The following is an 18,031-nucleotide window of genomic DNA, read 5'->3' on the forward strand; positions in this document are numbered from 1 at the left end:
CTTTCCCCGAATGCCAGAAACCCACTCTGACTGATGTCTAAGTGGGTTTCTTCAGCCAATCAGGGAGCGCCACGTTGTAGCACCCTCCTGATCGGCTGTGTGCTCCTGTACTGTCTGACAGGCGGCACACGGCAGTGTTACAATGTAGCGCCTATGTGCTCCATTGTAACCAATGGTGGGAACTTTGTGGTCAGCGGTGAGGTCACTTTCGGTCAACCGCTGAGCAGAAAGTTCCCACCATTGGTTACAATGGAGCGCATAGGCGCTACATTGTAACACTGCCGTGTGCCGCCTGTCAGACAGTACAGGAGCACACAGCCGATCAGGGTATGTATGTATGTTTGTGTGGATGGATGTAATAAAACTTTACTTTCAAGGTGTGTGTGTGTATTGTCTTTTTTTGGGTATTTTTTTAGTAGTAGTACTACAGGTACCAGCGGGCCCGTTTTTCCGCCGCATGCTGGTACTTGTGGTTCTCCAAGTACCAGCATGCGGGGGAGGCTTGCTGGGCCTTGTAGTACTGCTACTAAAAACAATATCAATCACTTTTACAAAAAGGCTATCAGCCCCCCATCCGCAGCCCATTGGATGGGGGGGACAGCCTCGGGCTTCACCCCTGGCCCTTGGGTGGCTGGGGGGTGGACCCCTTGATTGAAGGGGTACCCACTCCCCCAGGGTACCCCGGCCAGGGGTGACTAGTTGGATATTTGATGCCACGGCCGCAGGGCACGGTATAAAAGTGACCCCCGGCTGTGGCATTATCTGTCCAGCTAGTGGAGCCCGGTGCTGGTTTTAAAAATACGGGGGACCCCTACGCTTTTTGTCCCCCGTATTTTTGGAACCAGGACCAGGCGCAGAGCCCGATGCTGGTTGCTTAAATATGGGGGAACCCCTGTCCATTTTTTTCCCATATTTCTGCAACCAGGATCGGCTCAAAGAGCCCGAGGCTGGTTATGCTTAGGAGGGGGGACCCCACGCAATTTTTTTTCAAAAAATTAACACTTTCCCACCCCTTCCCACTGATATACATGCACGGATCTCATGGATCCGTGCATGCCTATCCAATCACGGCTCAAAAAAGCAGGTCTGGTTTTTTTTAGCACTTTTTTACGAGTTGTATTTTTTCACGGCAGTGTTTTTTTTTTTTTTGCTTTGCACTTCTTAGTAAATGACCGAGATTCATATCTAAACAGCCGCGTTTTGACCGATGGTGTATTCATTCGTATTTTTATTCTTGGACTTGCAAAAAAATACGAATGGCCTCATCACTGCCGTGATTTCTGCTTAGTAAATTCCCGAGATGACACTTTGAAGAAAAAACGGCATCTCGGTCAAAATCGGGACCTTAGTAAATATACCCCGCTGTCTGCTGTAATGTGTTAAAAGGGGATGCTGTGTGCCGTAATGTGTAAAAAGGGGGACTGTCTTCTGTAATGTGTAAAAGGGGCTCTACCTGGTGTAGTGGCGCTACTGTGCAGCGTAATTTGAATAATGGAGACTACTGTGCACCGTAGTATGAATTGGTATTATTTTGTGGCCACACCCCTTCCCCGTGAAGCCACGCCCCTATCTTGCATAGGGGGGCGCCAATGCCGTTTCTTCACACAGCACTAAAATGCCTAGTTACGGAACTGCTCATTGGGATTTGTCGGTGGTACTGAAAGCCTTGCAAGAGTGTCCGTTTGAACCTCTTGAGTCTGCGGACCTTAAGTGGCTTATTCTTAAGGTTTTATTTCTGCTGGCTATTGCCTCTTCTAGACGGGTTTCAGATTTGGGTGTCTTATCCTGTTGGTCTCCCTTTCTGATTTTTCACCGTGACCGGACGGTTCTTCAGACACGCCCTGGTTATCTACCTAAAGTGGTGTCTTCTTTCCACCTTAACCAAGAGATTGTGGTTCAGACCTTTATCTCTCCTGAATTGTCATCCAAAGAGCGGTCTTTGGACATGGTACGGGCTCTCCGTATCTATGTGAAGAGGACAACTTCCATTCAGAAGTCTGATTCTCTCTTTGTCCTTTTTGGTTTTAAAAACGTGGCTGGCCTGCGAATAAGCGGACCCTGGCCAGATGGATTAGAATGGTGACTGCACTTGCTTATGTACAGGCTGGCTTTCCAGCTCCTGCTACTATCAAAGTCCATTCTACTTGGTCTGTTGGACCTTCTTGGGTGGCCCGCTGTGGTGAGACCCTTGAACAATTGTGCAAGGCAGCTACGTGGTCCTCAGTAAACACGTTCATAAGGTTCTATGCCTTCGATACTTCTGCCTCCCAGGATGCTTCCTTTGGACACCGGGTTCTTGTGCCCGCTGCAGTGCGTCCCCTCCATGAGGAACTGCTTTAGGACATCCCCGATATTATCCCTGTGGAACCCAGTGTAGCCTGCTGCAGAAAAGGAGATTTATGGTAAGAACTTACTATTGTTAAATCTCTTTCTGCAAGGTACACTGGGTTCCACAGGGTGCCCACCCTTAAGCACTTAGCTTTTTTGGGTTTGTATGGCATTAGCCACTGATACCTTCTCCTGTCGTGAGAATGTGGTGCATGTGGCTACTAATGGTTGTCGTCTATTTTACCTGCTACTGCATTGGACTGGTTAACGAAACTAAGCTCCTATGCACGGAGGCGGAGTTATAGAGGAGGTGGCACTGAGCATCTTGGGAACACTCAAAGCTTTTAGCCTGTTGGTGCCTTGGATCAAGATCCTACTCTACACCATGATGTTATCCCTGTGGAACCCCCTATAGCCCCCATGGCTCAAGAGGCCCCCCATTTTCATGTGTAATAATAAGGTTTTGATTAGAAAATAAAGCAAATGTACCTCTTTGCAGCATGACACCCATTTTCTACCAGGCTAGAAAGGAGATTGCGGCTTCGCAGGCACATGTCTCTTCTCTCAGAGGTACAGCAGTACTCCTGCGGATCCATTAAGAAGAAACGGAAATAAATATGTAAATGAATACAACCAATTTCAAATGGAAACACAATAAGAATCCATTTAAAATAGGATTGGCCAAACATGCACTTACTGTGGTTTGGGCTTTCGTAATAGAAATGAGATTTGTAACTTACCTTTTATTGAAAGATTCTATATGTTAGTTACAGTCTTCCATTCCTGTGGTAGTGCAAAACTTCCACATGATCTGGGATGTTTCACCTGATAATATATATTGCTAAGATTGATTAAAGATTTTGTTAGTAGTAAAAAATGGCAATCTCAATGATTAAGATCCTGGACGGTCTTTGTCATGATGATTGCAACCTCTCTACATTTAAAGGACTATAACAGTATGAGTGGTTATATAATAAATAAATAAATAAATAAATAGAGGGCAAACTTATAAGCCATTAGAGGTTTCATGACAGCCTTCCGAAATTTAGCTTTTCCTTCATTGCAGTATTCTGTTTGGTGCAATCTTCAGATTTTCTGTCTGTAGAAAAGTTCTTAAATAGTCCCAACGGTCACCTGTTAATATAGTGCTAGAATGCATTAAAGATTTTGTTAGTAGTAAAAAATTGCAATCGCAATAAGATCCTGAGCGGTGTTTGTCATGATGGTTGCAACCTCTACATTTAAAGGACCTACAATTGTTGGAGGGAGATGCAATCCCCAGCCTTCTATTGAACACTTACCCCTGCAACAGTTGAAAATTTCTGTCTTCATAAAATCTGGGCCCTTCTGCAAGCTGGCATCCTGAACCTTCATACTGAAATATGGCTACAACCATATTACTTTAAATATCATACAGTAAGATGAATACAGTAGCAAATATATAAACGTACTAAATAGTGCGGTACATGTAAACTTACAGTGGCTTGATGTATTCAACAGTCCAGTTCAATGTTGGCTTTTATATCGACTTTGCTGTGTATCTTGTGGTTTGGTACAGAAACGGTTTCCACTCTTGCAAGTAGTTCCAATAGGCTCTTCTGTTTATTGTAATCTGCAGGCATTTTGGAGCAGATGTGGAGCGAGGGCTACACTAATTTTCATAGCGTAAGCTGCCGTACTTCACTCTGTGTGTAGTCAGAAAAATGGGTGTATGCCGTTCTGTTGCTTTGGCCTTCTTGTTCCGGAATGATAGGACAGAGAGTGTTCTAAGGCAGGCTGAGTACTGCACGGGCTTTATTGCATTTTTGTTAAAAACAAACTCCGACCGGAACACAAACAAATACGCCTCTACAAAAGATGGTATTATTTGTGTGGTCAGGGGCGAGTTGAAATATTAGATAAAGATAATTATGGGCTTCAGCACCAGCAATCTGTGTGTGATTAACTGACAATGAATGCTCCGCCGATGTCGTTTTCATCGTAGGCCAAACGTTAGTCTTTTATGTGCGTGTTTGTGCAGATCAGAAGCTGTGTGCATAAGATCATTTGTTGTTACCGCTGTATTAGAGAGGTTTTAGTGGTTTTATCGTAGTGTTACAAAAAATACAATTGCAACAAGTAACAAATAAATACCCCCGTATAGCCCCCATGGCTCAAGAGGCCCCCAATTTTCATGTGTAATAATAAGGTTTTGATTAGAATATAAAGCAAATGTACCTCTTTGCAGCATGACACCCCATTTTCTACCAGGCTAGAAAGGAGATTGCGGCTTCGCAGGCACATGTCTCTTCTCTCATAGGTACAGCAGTACTCCTGCGGATCCATTAAGAAGAAACTGAAATAAATATGTAAATGAATACAACCAATTTGCAATGAAAACACAATAAGAATCCATTTAAAATAGGATTGGCCAAACATGCACTTACTGTGGTTTGGGCTTTCATAATAGAAATTAGATTTGTAACTTACCTTTTATTGAAAGATTCTACATGTTAGATACAGTCTTCTATTTCTGTGGCAGTGCAAAACTTCCACATGATCCGGGATGTTTCACATGATAATATATATTGCTAAGATTGATTAAAGATTTTGTTAGTAGTAAAAAATTGCAATATCAATTATTAAGATCCTGGACGGTCTTTGTCATGATGAGTGTAACCTCTCTACATTTAAAGGACTGGAACAGTGTGAGTGGTTATATAATAAATAAATAGAGGGCAAACTTACAAGTCATTGGAGGTTTCATGACGGCCTTCCGAAATTTGGCATTACCTTCATTGCAGTATTCTATGTTTGCTGCGATCTTCAGATTTTCTGCCTGGAGAAAAGTTCTTAAATAGTCACAGACGGTCACCTGATAATATAGTGTTAGAATCTATTAAAGATTTTGTTAGTAGTAAAAAATTGCAATCTCAATGAATATGACCTGGGCGTTCTTTGTCATGATGCTTGCAACCTCTACATTTAAAGGACCTACAATAGCTGGAGAGAGATGCAATCCCGGCCTTCTATTGAACACTTACCCATGCAACAGTTAAAAATGTAAGGCTTCATAAAATCTGGGCCCTTCTGCATGCTGGCATCCTGAACCTTTATCCTGAAATAAGGCTACAATCATATTACTTTAAATATCATACAGTAAGATCAGGGCCGGTTCTTGGGCGCTGTGCGCCCCGGGCGACAATAGGGGGCGTGGCTACGTACAGGGGGCGTGGTCATTTACGCCCCCTGTACAGACTGAAATGATGTGCGGTGCGCGATGACGTCATCGCGCACTGCACAGCAAAGTTCCTCCTAACGAAGGGAAACTAGACGCTACTGAGTAAGATGAATACAATAGCAAATATATAAATGTACTAAATAGTGCGGTACATGTAAACTTATAGTGGCTTGATGTCTTCAACAGTCCAGTTGAACGTTGGCTTTTATATTGACTTTGCTGTGTATCTTGTGGTTTGGGACAGAAACGGTTTCCAATCTTGCAAGTAGTTCCAACAGGCTCTTCTGTTTATTGTAGTCTGCAGACATTTTGGAGCAGATGTGGAGCGAGGGCTACACTCGTTTTCATAGCGTAAGCTGCCGTACTTCACTATGTGTGTAGTCAGAAAAGTGGGCGTATGCCATTCTGATGCTTTGGCCTTCTTGTTCCGGGATGATAGAACAGAGGGTGTTCTAAGATTGCATTTTTGTAAACCAGCTCCGAACGGGGCACAAACAAATATGCCTCTACGAAAGAGAGTATTATTTTTGTGGTCAGGGCCGAGTTGAAATATCAGATAGAGATAATTATGGGCTTCAGCACCAGCGACCTGTTTGTGATTAACTGACGACGAATGCTCCGCCGATGTTGATGTTTTCATCGTAGGCCAAATGTTAGTCTTTTATGTGCGTGTTTGTGCAGATAAAAAAATTTGTGTATAAGATCATTTGTTGTTACTGCCGTATTGGAGAGGTTTTAGTGGTTTTATCGTAGTGTTAGAAACAATACATTTGCAACAAATGAAAAATAATTACTCCTTCATAGCCCCCATGGCTCCAGAGACCTCCCATTATCATGTGTAAGGTTGGATTAGTAAATAAAGCAAACGTACCTCTTACTAAGGTGACAACTATTTTCTACCAGGCTATCTCACACTACGTGCACACACTACACTGCAGCCGCTACCCTGCACCCCCCTCACCGCACATACTTCATATATTTGCTTCTCTGGCCGTCCAGATGGAGGAATCGGTTTAGCGGTCGGAGGATGTAGCACCCAGGCACAGATGATAGCAGAGCGCTGGAGCAGGTGAGTATTTCTGGTTGTGTGTGTGTGTGTGTGTGTGTGTGTGTGTGTGTGTGTGTGCACTTGTTTATATATCCTAACGGGGACAAGGGCCAGACAGCACACCAACACTGGCGGGACCTCCGACATGGTGGGGACCTAAAATGAGGTCCCCATGAGTCTGACCCTGGGAGGTGATGGGGGAGTCATGTCTCAACTACCCAGCATACAATTCTCGCAAGTCCCAGAGAATCACGTTTACCAGACTGGAATGGGTTTCGGTGTGTATGCAATGCAGAGTGTGTTTAAAGCAAACACTTCCCCAGCAGCGCTGTGGAGCATTCCCCGAATAATCTCCGGTGCTGCGGTGCCACCGGGGGGGGGGGGGGGTTAGGGCGGCCTGCTCGCTCCGCTCCGGTCGGGGGACATGGCCCGGGGCGGGGGACGGGCGAGGCCCTAACCCTCGCCCTCCCTCGCTCGCCAGCCAGCTAAGTCCCGGCCGGGGACTTGGCCGGAGGCACCCCGTCCGCCCGGGGCGTCAGCGCCTCCGAGCACGGCGGAGCGCGGAAGGGGGGTCCTTCCCTGGTCCGCCCGGGGGCCGACGTGGACTCCCTGGCCGGGCTTAATAGTCGGGGGCGGGTCCACCGGGAGGGTAGGAGGGGCCTCGGGCCGTCTGGACGGGAGCGAGTCCGGGCCTCGCCTCCTGCCCGTCCCCGGCCGGGTCAACCCCCGGTCCGTGCGGCGGCTCCACGGCCTGGGCTTCCCGTCCAGCGGAGGACACCCCTACTCTCGCCTGATCTTCACCCGGCGAGAGCCCGGGCCGCGGAAGCCGGAGAGAGCCCGGGCCGCGGAAGCCGGAGGGAGCCCGGGCTGCGGAGGCCGGCTGGAGCCCGGGTTGCGGAAGCCGGCGAGATCCCTGGCTGTTCTTCTCTTCCATCCATCCGTCCGTTATTTCATTTGCTGTCTGTATGTACGGAGCCCGGGCCGCGGAAGCCGGAGGGAGCCCGGGCCGCGGAAGCCGGAGGGAGCCCGGGCTGCGGAAGCCGGCTGGAGCCCGGGCTGCGGAAGCCGGCGAGATCCCTGGCTGTTCTTCTCTTCCATCCATCCGTCCGTTATTTCATTTGCTGTCTGTATGTACGGAGCCCGGGCCGCGGAAGCCGGAGGGAGCCCGGGCCGCGGAAGCCGAGGGAGCCCGGGCTGCGGAAGCCGGCTGGAGCCCGGGCTGCGGAAGCCGGCGAGATCCCTGGCTGTTCTTCTCTTCCATCCATCCGTCCGTTATTTCATTTGCTGTCTGTATGTACGGAGCCCGGGCCGCGGAAGCCGGAGGGAGCCCGGGCTGCGGAAGCCGGCGAGAGCCCGGGCTGTTCTTTTTTTTTTTCCCTTTCATTTATTTCCCCCCACCAGGGTGCGCCGACGAGGGGAGACGCCTCCCCGCCGCCGCCGTACCGGACACATCGCAAATTCACAACGGTGGATTATTATTATTTTTTTTACGCGGCCAGCAGGGGGCGCCGCGCGCGCGGACTGGCGCTCGTGAACACTGCATTTAAATCGGTGGTGTGTTTTTGTCTTTTGCCTGTTTTTTTTTAATCTCAATCGTGTATTCCCTCGGCTGGCCAGCGGGGGGCGCCGCGGAGGGGACACGGGCGGACCGGGTACATTTCATCTGTTTGGGGCGAGTGCTTTTTTGAATTTTTTTTATCTTTTAGTCTCGTTCCGTTCTTCCCTTCAACTGGCCTGCGGGGGGCGCCGTGCGCGCGGACCGGCGTCCACCCCTGGCCGCTCCGGGGCTTTGCATTCAAATGGGTGGGGTGTTTTTCATTTTTTGCCCTTTTTTTTTCACTTCCCCCCTCTCAATCGTGTATTACCTCGGCTGGCCAGCGGGGGGCGCCGCGGCGGGGACACGGGCGGACCGGGTACATTTCATCTGTTTGGGGCGAGTGCTTTTTTGAAATTTTTTTATCTTTTAGTCTCGTTCCATTCTTCCCTTCAACTGGCCTGCGGGGGGCGCCGTGCGCGCGGACCGGCGTCCACCCCTGGCCGCTCCGGGACTTTGCATTCAAATGGGTGGGGTGTTTTTCATTTTTTGCCCTTTTTTTTCACTCCCCCCCTCTCAATCGTGTATTACCTCGGCTGGCCAGCGGGGGGCGCCGCGGCGGGGACACGGGGGAGGGTTCATCCGGGCGGACCGGGTACCTTTCGTCTGTTTGGGGCGAGTGCTTTTTTGAAATTTTTTTCATTTTATTTTTGTCATCCCTTCGACCGGCCAGCGGGGGGCGCCGCGCGCGCGGACCGGCGGGGCCCGGGGCCCTGCGTCCCACTTACTTTCGCCCGACGGGAATCGTTTCTTTTGTTTTTATCCGAGAGGACACACGGAATCTGCACCCCCCGCAGTGGCGTCAGGCGGCCACCGGGGGGCGCCGCGGCGGGGATCGGGGGGTCGCCCGGGAGCCGCCTGCCCGTCCGCTGGGCCAAGGGGGCCGGGGCGGGTCACGCGCCGCCGTTCCCCCCCGATCGTCTCGCTCCGAGCCGCCTCTGGCCACCGGGGGGCGCCGTCGGGTGGCGCGGGGGCGCCCCCGCCGCCCGCCGCCTCCCCCCGCACGCGTCGGGCCTCCCCCCGGGCCCCCGCGGGCCGGGGGACGCGGCCGGCGAGCGTCGGACTCCAGCGCGGAAGTGTCGCGGATGAGTGCGGACCGGGGCGCCCGCGGCCCAGCGGCACTTCCAGGGGCTCGGGGAGGAGATGGTTGAAGCCTGGGTGAAGCGCGCCCTCGGCCGTCCGTGTCGCTACCCGCCGGAGAACACCTCCGCCGGATCAGTAGGTACCAACGAGGCGAGCGAGAGAGCCGGGACTCTGTCCGGGGCCGAAAAGCCTGTTTCCCTGGAGCTTTTGCGAAAGGACCCGTGACAGAAGATGCGCGGAGCTCAGAGATCAGCATGGGCAGGGCCTTCTTGCATCCGATTTTGCCCAGGCAGGGCTCCAGGAACCGGGTTACAAAAAGCAAAAAGCCCTGGAGCTCAAACGAAAGGTTTAGTGACAAGATAGCCGTGGAGCTCCGATAACAGCATGGCAGGACCAGGATGGGGCCTATAAAGGGTCCACGGCGGGCATCCGTTGGAGCCCGACGTACGGGCCGGGCACGTCTCCTTCTCCCCCGGAGGCAGCGCCCCCCAGCGGGCCAAATCGGGTACTGCAATTTGTGGAAGTTTCGCATATGAGTGCGGACCGGTGTGCCTCAGGCTGGGAGGCACTTCCAAGGCCTCGGAGAAAAATTGCAGGGCGCGCCGCAAAAGTGTCGCGCGCGCCTCCCGTCCCACTACGTCCGAGAGGACCCCCTGAGCGAGATTTACAGGTGGCGGATGGATTACGGTATGGAAACAGTGAACCAAATGATTTTTGGAGCTCCGGCGAATGGGTTTGTGAGAGGATAGCTGTGGAGCTCCGATATCAGCATGGGCAGGACCATCTCCCCGATGGGGCCTATAAAGGGTCAAGATGGGTGTCCGTTGGAGCCCGACGTACGGCCTGGGCACGTCTCCTTCTCCCCCGGAGGCAGCGCCCCCCCAGCGGGCCAAATCGGGTACTGCAATTTGTGGAAGTTTCGCCGATGAGTGCGGACTGGTGTTCCTCAGGCTGGGAGGCACTTCCAAGGCCTCGGAGAAAAATTGCAGGGCGCACCGCGAAAGTGTCGCGCGCGCCTCCCGTCCCACGACGTCCGAGAGGACCCCCTGAGCGAGATTTACAGGTGGCGGATGGATTACGGTATGGAAACAGTGAACCGAATGAAAATTACTCTTTTCTTTCAGCAACCCGATCGATGTGGCACCCCGCGCCCCGGCGGGGAGGGACGATCGCTCGGCCGGAACCCAGGGGTCTCGGCCGGCTCAAGGCGAACCCGACCCTCCCTCTGCCCACGGCGCGCCCGGAACCTCTCGGCCCGGAGAGGGCGTCCGGTCCCCAGGCGTCCGCCCGATCGCTCCGGTTTCCGGAGCCGGGCGGGCCCCGCACCCGTACCCCGTGCGGCGCGGTCTGCTCCGTCCGCCGGCACCCGCAGGCGTCTGATGACGCCAGGGGTGCCGGGGAAGCGTCCCCCTCGCCCAGCGAAGGGCGCTCGCCCCCGGACCCCGGCGGAGCACACGATTTCCCAGGAACCGAATGAGCGTCGCATCGAGATCCGAGGACGCGGCCAGCCCCGATGGCCGCTCCTTGCAGCCCCAGGAGAGGGCCCTGCGCGCCGCCCCGCCCCCGCTCCGGCGAGGCGGTCGCACGGAAAAGGGTTTGCCTGCCGGACCTCCCCCGCCGTGGACGGGAGGGCCGGACGGGGCGGAGGTCAGAGCGCGAGAGAGCGCGGGAGAGGAGCCGAGTCTGGCGGCAGGGCGAGAGAGAAGCGCAGACTCGGAGCGAGACCGTCCAGGAGACGCAGGGAGAGCGGGAGGTGCTTTTCGGAGGGAGCCGGCGGAAGCCGCGTTCGCCCGTGCGCCAGACGGTGGCACCCCGGAAGGGCGATGGAGCCTCGCGAGGTGGAACTTCTTTACACCCTTTCACCCCCCCGGGACCAGATGAAACCCGTCAGGTGTAGATCGGGATGAGGTGGGGCTGGGGGCAGTTGCTGCCGTCCCAGCGAAAAAAACCATCCCCCAGGACGGCTTGCACAGGTTTCCTATCGAACGGGTTGTCGGGTGAGGAGAAAACAGGCGAAATCTAGCGTGGTGATGTTGCCCCTCCCCGGGGTGTCCGCCCGACGGTGCGGTGGCGGCCGGGCCCCGCCGTCCACTCTGACTCCGAGCTTCCCAATCGGCCCTGACCGGGGACGGCCGTCCTCCTCCTCCCGTCCCCATATTTTCCGAGTGCCCGCTCGGCTCGAGACCCGCCCGGTCCGCCCTGCCGTGCGTCGGTGGATGGAGCCCGGTCCGGCGGACCCTCCGCTTTCGAGACGGTGCGCGCCGTGGCCCCCGATGTTCGGGCGCGCGCCGGCCGATACCGAGAGCTACCTGGTTGATCCTGCCAGTAGCATATGCTTGTCTCAAAGATTAAGCCATGCACGTATAAGTACACACGGCCGGTACAGTGAAACTGCGAATGGCTCATTAAATCAGTTATGGTTCCTTTGATCGCTCGACCCCGTTACTTGGATAACTGTGGTAATTCTAGAGCTAATACATGCCGACGAGCGCTGACCCCCAGGGATGCGTGCATTTATCAGTCCAAGACCAATCCGGGGGTTCCCGGCGGGTCGGCCCCGGCCTCCCGCCGCCCCCGGCCTCTCTGGCGACTCTAGATAACCTCGGGCCGATCGCACGTCCCCGTGACGGCGACGACGCATTCGGATATCTGCCCTATCAACTTTCGATGGTACTTTCTGCGCCTACCATGGTGACCACGGGTAACGGGGAATCAGGGTTCGATTCCGGAGAGGGAGCCTGAGAAACGGCTACCACATCCAAGGAAGGCAGCAGGCGCGCAAATTACCCACTCCCGACTCGGGGAGGTAGTGACGAAAAATAACAATACAGGACTCTTTCGAGGCCCTGTAATTGGAATGAGTACACTTTAAATCCTTTAACGAGGACCCATTGGAGGGCAAGTCTGGTGCCTGCAGCTGCGGTGAGGTGTGAGAGGAGCTCTTCAAATCAGTGTGGAAAAGCCTGTTTGGAGCATTTTTTGGGGGGCCACCCCAGTGGAAATGGACTCCCCAGGGGGAGAGGAGTTGGAGGAGCCCCTGGATATGTCCTTAAATCCAGGGAAAAGTGTGGAAAAGCAGGATAAAGTCTGCAACAAGCCTGTGCCTGATGCTGCTGCAGTGTGTCCCAAAATGGCAGCCGTGGATTTAACAGATATGAAACTGTGTTTGGAGGAGTCTATCTCCGTGGGCCAAGGGACTATCTGGCTGAAAATTCACACGAGTGAAGTTCCAACACATCTGAACAAGCCTACCAAGTTTCATGCAATTCTGCCTAGTGGAAGGCAGTTAATTCCCCCGTGCAAGTTGCCCCCCCCCTGGCGTCGTCTGTGCAGCTTAAGGAGGATTTGCAGCCAGAGACTAGTGCTGGTTCCCAGCCCCCCCTGACAGCCGTGGGTGACGTGAGTACCATGTTTGGGGCTGTGGGGGGACAGGACTGTGAGGGGCAAGCTGTTCATGTGCCTATTTCATCTACACCTGCGGGTCCCGCTTCTAAAATGGAGGCAGCAGGTGTGTCTGGTGGGGGTCTGGAGTGTGTTACTGGGGACTTGGTCGATAGTGCTGCCCCTGACATAGTGGACCCTGTGTTAAGGATGGTGGCTGCAGGCGCTCTGCCAGGTGCTACTGGCATCTCTGTTCTAGCCCCCTCTGTGGCTGCAAGTGTTCTGCCATCTGTGGCTGAAGGTGGTGGGGGTCCTGGCGATTTGGATCCAAATGCTGAAAGTACAGTGATGGATGTCTCTATGTCCCCAGTTGTTCAGATGGTGGATGTTGCTGGAGCTGATATATGTAGTGCTGCCTGCATTGAAGAAAGATCTGCTGAGTCTATGTGTGTGGAGCTTGCTGCATATGGGGACATTCCGCAAGAGAAGGTGGGGGTGACCCTTGGGGGGGATCTGCAGTCCTCTGGATCTGACGGGGTGCCAAGCAGGGACCCTGGCGCGGCTGAGTTTGCGGTGCAGGATTTAGCGCTGCAGTGTCAAGAGGAGCCTGACATGCTTGTGGAAGTTTCTGCGCCTGCTGTGGATGGTGATGTCAGTCCGTCGGGTGAGACCTCGGAGTGTTGTCCTTCACCGCCAATGCAGTCAGGGATGGCCATGTCACATGTGCCTGATGCGTCGCAAGGTGTGGCGGACCCATCGAGCGCAGAGGCTTCGGTAGCCGAGCTTGAGGCGGAAATTGCAAGACTTACGAGGGTAGTTGCGGCGAAGAGAAAGAAGCGGAATACTTCCTACAGTAGGGACAGGCCTGCCATTACCAAAGACTTGGAGGAGATTGAGGAGAAGTTGCGGAGTAAGCAGTGTCTCCTTGAGTCTGTGGTGGCTGCTATTAAAGCAAAGTCAACGGAGGTGGCTCTGAGTGTGGACTTGCCGCCTAACATGGTGGCTCAGGACATTGAGGTGGTGGAGGTGGTGGAGGGGGAGCACCCCTTCTACGCTCAGATTCGGGTGTTGGAGGAAGAGTTACCTGAGAAAGAACTATTGTGTGAGACTGTTGCTTTAAGGCCTTGCAGCGTTGTGATGACCCCTCTGGAGTTAGAGAGGGTCTCTGATATTTCTGCTGTTAAAGGGAAGGAGGTGCCGCCGTCGAAGCCATCTGCGGTGGGTACTGAGGATGTTCCCCCAGCAGCTGATGGAATTTTGTCCAATGGTGTAACTAAGAATGTTTGCAGTGTGGTCAGGGATAGGTTGGCCCAAGGTCTGCCAGCTCTGAATAAGGAGGTGCTGGGTGTTCAGGAGATGGCTGTAGTGGACTCAATATATGGGGGTCTGGAGATTCCGCTTAGAGCCAGACCAGCTCTGGCACTGTTGGCGGAGCAACAGAAGAAAGTGGTTGCGCAGGGGCAAGCCTTAGGTCGGTCTGTTGGTGGTGGTGGTGTTCTTGCTTCCTCTAGTGGTGTTGGTGGTGGTATACCGATGCAAGGTGGTGGTGGTAAATCGGTGCAAGGTGCGGTGGTGGCTCCGGTGGTGGCTCCGGTGGTGGTCTCAGGATCAGATAACTCCTATGCCAAGGTGGTGACGGATGTGCCTGGTGGCAGGTCTAGGATTGCACCGGTCTCTAGTGGTGGTGGGCAGCCTGTGAAGCGCCGCAATGCGGTGCAGCTCAAGTGGATGGGTGAAGGTACCCCCCCGTCTCGTACTGACTTTCTAATAGAATTCTTCAAGATGGGCTTTAAGGCGGATGATCTTTTCGCTTGCATTCATCCGGTGGGAACACCGGATTTTGATCTCAGTTTCATGACCTATAACGGTCTACAGATGTTCTGGTCCTACTGGCCAGTCTATAAAAATTTGACGTATTGGTGCAAGTTCAAGGCATTTGCAATCACCCGTCAGGACACAGTAAAGGTAACAATTTTGGTCAGAAACGAGTCAATAAGTGTGGTTGATCTAACTTTTTGGTTACTGCGATATGTTGACTCCTTGCAGACCCCCCTGGTCAAGGCCCCTGGGTCGTTGGAGGTGTGGGGCGGTGCTTGGGAGGCCAAGGTTCGGTTGAGACATGCGGTCCATGTCCCGTCGGCCGCCTACATTGGCAGGGACCGGATTCAGTGTTTTTACCCGGGTCAGCCTCGCATGTGTCACAGATGTGGTGATTTTCGCCACATTAGCAAGGACTGCCCCGCGCAAAAATGCTCCAAGTGCAATGGTGTGGGTCATTTGGCGAGGGACTGCGAGGGCATTATTTGCAATTTGTGTGGTGTGGAGGGTCACCCATTCAGCCGTTGCCCCTCGGCTTTCCATAATACAGCGCAGGATGAGGAGCTGGTGGAGGTGACCAGGAGAGCAGAAGTGGAGGTTGGTCGGGTTGGTGTCCTTCCCCCCCTTCCTGTGGTGGTACCAATAGAGGTGGCTGAGGTTGCAAAGGTTAGCGGTATAGATTCAGTGCAGACTCCCGGTGGCAGTGTTGAAATGGAACCTCTGGGCCAGGGTGTTCCAAAGGTGCAGGTGGTGGTGGAGGAGCCTTTCCAGTTGGTGGTGAAGGGGAAAGGTGGTGCTAAAAAGCACAAGGGGTCGGAGGGTCTCGTCTTATCGAACAGGTTCAATGCTTTGACCTCTGAGGATGAGGCGGATGGTGAGATAGTGAGAACCGAGAATGGTGACCTGGTCCTGCAGCAGAGAGTTATGCGTAGGCGCAGGGTCAAAGTGAAAGGATCATCCCCATACCGTGAGGATATGGTGCAGGGTGGTAAGGGCAAGGGGAAAGGGAAGGGGAAGAAGGACGTAGATGGCCCAGGTATTTCACGTGAGGATTTCATGGTGGGTGGCAGAAGGGCTCAGTCAGCAAACCTAACAGTGGAGAGCATGGCTCCGACTTTAGGGCAAAGCTCTTTGGGGGTAGCGGTCCCTTCCCCTGTGCCTGTCGTGCGGGGCAGGATCCCAGAGGCTCGGGTGGCTCAGAGTATGGTCTCTCATGCATTGGTGGTTGGAGGTGCATCTTCTGTGGTTGCTTTTCCTGACCCCTTGGTTTTGCCTGCACCTGATCCTCCTGATCCGCAACCCCTTCAGGTGCTTAAGGTTGCCTCTGGTCAAACAGGGGTGTCAGATGTTAGTGTGGTGCCCTGTTCGCTTGGCTCCTTTCTTCCGGGCAGTGCCTCCTCTGAGGAAGAGGTGGTCGTGGTGGAGGGGGAGTGCCTGCCGACGGGAATCCGTGCTAAGAGATGGGGTTCCTCAGATGAGGATTCCGAAAGACAGGTAAAGAAGAAGTAAGTTGGGTCCTACTTGCAATAACCCTGAAGGATGGCTCCCCAGCCTATACAGTTTGCTACCATTAATGTAGCTTCTATCTTGTCCGAACGTGCTCGTTATATGGCCTATGATTTTTTCGGCACGGTTGAGGCTGATTTTTTGTTTTTGCAGGAGACAAGGATAGGCGGGCTGGCGGACCTCCACAAGGCAAAGAGTGAGTGGAGGCACGGCCCGTCCTACTGGTCTCTTGCGGCCGAGCCGTACGGTGGGTTGGCGGTGCTTTTTACTGGCATGGTAACCATCAAGCGGGTTATTGAGCTCCAAGTAGGCAGATGTATGATTTTGGATGTTAACTTGAAGGGACATGACCTAAGGCTAATAAATGTCTATGGTCCGCAGTCTAAATGGGATAGGAAATGTCTCTTCAGGGAGATAAAACCATATCTTTTTACGGCCCAGCAAGTGGTTTTTGGCGGTGACTTCAACACTGTCATTAGGCCTAAGGACAGGGGAGGCTCAAAAACTACTCTGGGCTATGATTCCATTTTTCTAGCAAGTATGGTTAGTCAGGCAGGTTTGGTGGATGTACACGTTCGTCATTCACCAGATCTCACGGGTTTCACCTACTTTAGAGGTAGATGCAAGAGTAGGATAGATAGGTTTTTTGTTAAGGAAAGCTCGAAAACTTCGGCACCTGTGCTGAAGGCAGTAGAGTTCTCCGATCACGTTTTCCTGTCTACATCTTTGAACGCTTCGGAAACTCCTCAAAAGGGGCGGGGCCTGTGGCGCCTGAACTCTGAGCTCCTGCTGGAGGATGAGGTCAGACAGTCCTTCAGGGACTTCTTTGAAGCCCAGGAGTCTTTATTGGAGGCTGGTTGGAGTAGGTCTGAGTGGTGGGAGGTATGTAAGAAAAGGACTCGCAGTTTTTTTCGTAGCCTCGTAGCCAAACGGAACTTGGTACGTCAGAATACCTATCAGGCTTTGAGAAAGAGATTAGATTTCCTGATCTCTGAGCAGGGAGATGGTGGGGAGATCTCTCGGGTGAAAGCCCAGATGAAGGAGTATCAGTACGACCGGTATGCTTCTTTGGTTCTGGAGAGGGATTACGGGAAATACCACTCGCCGGATCCCTTTCAGAGCTGTAGGAACTCGGTCAGTGCAAAGGAGGTGAGGGGGTTGCGCGATGCTCAGGGTGTCCTTCAGAAAGAGCGGGAGGGCATTCTGGGTGTGGTGCGCTCCTTCTACTCTGACCTTTTGTCTGGGGGGTCGCTTGACAGAGAGAGGATGGATCGATTTCTGAGGGGGACTCCGGGGCTTGAGAGTCACGGCAGTGCGCTTGATGGTTTGGGGAGTGACATAACGGTGGATGAGGTGAGAGTGGCCATTGGTTCTTTGGCAGTTAAAAAATCCCCAGGTCCGGATGGGTTAACCTCCGAGTTTTTTAAAGCTTTTAGCGATTTTTTGGCCCCCCGTCTCACGGAGGTCTTTAATGAATGCCTGGGCGAGGGCTTGCTCCCTCCCTCCATGAGGTCATCTGCCCTTATCTTGCTCTCTAAAGGTAAAGATCCAACCCGCATTGAGAATTGGCGCCCCATCGCTCTTCTGAATGTGGATAGGAAGATTTTGGCAAAAGTCATCTTCAATAGGCTGATGGAAGTTTCCGGGCTGTTGCTTTCCTCTTCTCAGCACTGTACTGTCAAAGGCCGGAGCGCCTTTAGTGCTGTCCTTGGCATCCGGGAGGCCATTGAGAGGTGTCGTGCTGACAAGTGGGGAAAGTATCTTCTGGCTTTGGATCAATCGAAGGCCTTTGATAGGGTTAATCACGATTACCTGTGGGCCCTACTGGATTGGTATGGCCTCCCAGTGAGGGTGGTTGATTGGCTGCGTGCTATCTACAGGCAAGCTGAAAGCTTCCCTCTGATCAATGGTTGGATAGGTCCGGCTTTCGCTGTGAGTTCGGGGGTCAGACAGGGCTGCCCGCTGAGTCCCCTCCTATATGTCTTTGCCATTGACCCGTTCGTAAGGAGACTGGAGGGTGATGCGGTAAGGGGGGTCCTGCTGAGCCCGGAAT

At 53.3% G+C, this 18,031-nt stretch overlaps 1 long non-coding RNA gene across 4 annotated transcripts in view; it reads right to left on the bottom strand.

Annotated features, from left to right (window-relative positions):
* The window catches only part of LOC134928931 (uncharacterized), a 210,253-nt gene that overhangs the window by 175,131 nt on the left and 17,091 nt on the right, over window positions 1–18,031 (bottom strand). For 2 of the 4 annotated variants that reach the window (XR_010178136.1, XR_010178134.1), the window contains 4 exons: window positions 5,056–5,182; window positions 4,546–4,641; window positions 3,807–4,356; window positions 3,482–3,703 (listed from right to left, as the gene is read on the bottom strand). The exons of 1 other annotated variant lie outside the window; for it this stretch is intronic. This is a non-coding gene — a long non-coding RNA (uncharacterized LOC134928931). Of the gene's footprint in view, window positions 1–3,481; window positions 3,704–3,806; window positions 4,357–4,545; window positions 4,642–5,055; window positions 5,183–18,031 lie in introns of those variants that run through there. One more of the 4 variants, XR_010178135.1, reaches the window with a different exon arrangement.

This window comes from Pseudophryne corroboree, chromosome 5 (genome assembly GCF_028390025.1).
Source record: "Pseudophryne corroboree isolate aPseCor3 chromosome 5, aPseCor3.hap2, whole genome shotgun sequence".
NCBI classification, from domain to species: Eukaryota; Metazoa; Chordata; class Amphibia; order Anura; family Myobatrachidae; genus Pseudophryne; species Pseudophryne corroboree.